Raw genomic sequence first — 1,158 nt, 5'->3', positions numbered from 1 at the left:
TAAATTTCTCTAGTAAATTTTGGATAATTTGTTTTCATCAATACCAAAAAAATAAAAATTAGTTTCGGTTTACTGGCAGGAGATTTTGCAGTTAGCAGAAACAGCGCAAGAAGTGGGTTTTTTAATTCTTGGGAGAGGGGATGCAATAAATATATCCTGGGCCCTGGGCGTGTGTGTAGAGGGGGTTAGGAATAAGAAGAGCGGAGAGCAGGACTGTAATTAGAGAAGCAGACATCTTCAAAATGAAAAAAGAGGACATGTGCGGGACGAAGAAAGAATTTAGCATCACCGACATGATTAACTAAACTGTTTACCGGGGCTTAAGCAAGGGGTTCAGGGACTACAGCTGCTATATTTATTTTAGTTGCATGTAACAGGAGCTGTTACTTCCCAGCTTGACAAACGGTCAGCCCTCGAGATGAAAACTGGAAGGCTCTGGTCCGGCCACGGCTACAAAGAGGAAACTCTCTATTCTCCGTCCCCGCCCCAATTGAATCAGATATGACTGCAGGGTGGAAGGGGGAAAGGCACCATATAGTGCTCAGAGTCAGTATGGGCAATCGTGCCCTTCTTCCGTCTATTTTTTTTGTCCCGCTCATATCTGTACTGCAACTGATGAACGCTATGCCAAGAGATCTCAACCTTATTAGTCAGATTTCTAGTCGAATTCGAGTTGATTTCAACGCCTCCATTTTTGGCTATTGCTGTTATAATTTCTGAAAAAGTCCAGCTGTGCCGGCCCATCCCTTAGTTCTCCACACCCGCTTCCCTTTCCCTGAGACCCCGCCCTCTCCTCCCAGCTCAAACCACAAAAGCCAGTGCTGTTCCAGCCCAGCAACGGAGCCCCGCCCACCGCAAACGTCGCAGTGCTGCAGGAAAAGGAGGCGGGTCCCGACTGGGGCGTGGGGTGGGAAGGTGTGGCTTCGTCCTCCGTTCTTCGGCCAATCTGTGAGGTCTCCCTGGCCGAGAAGGAAGGGCCAAGGCGTAGAGACAGTTAAAGTATTTATTCCCTTTTTCTGCCACGTCCCAACCATTGACGTAAGCCCACTCAAGTTCCGATTGGATATGTGCACTTTTCCTGCAGGGGCTCTTTAAGTCTATTGGTCGTTGCTGTCCTAGGGGCGGGGCTTGTGTGCCCTCCTCCTTCGCTTCTGCTGC

This window comes from Pteropus alecto, unplaced genomic scaffold, assembly GCF_000325575.1.
Source record: "Pteropus alecto unplaced genomic scaffold, ASM32557v1 scaffold20, whole genome shotgun sequence".
Classification (NCBI taxonomy): domain Eukaryota; kingdom Metazoa; phylum Chordata; class Mammalia; order Chiroptera; family Pteropodidae; genus Pteropus; species Pteropus alecto.
This window is presented reverse-complemented; position numbering follows the sequence as displayed.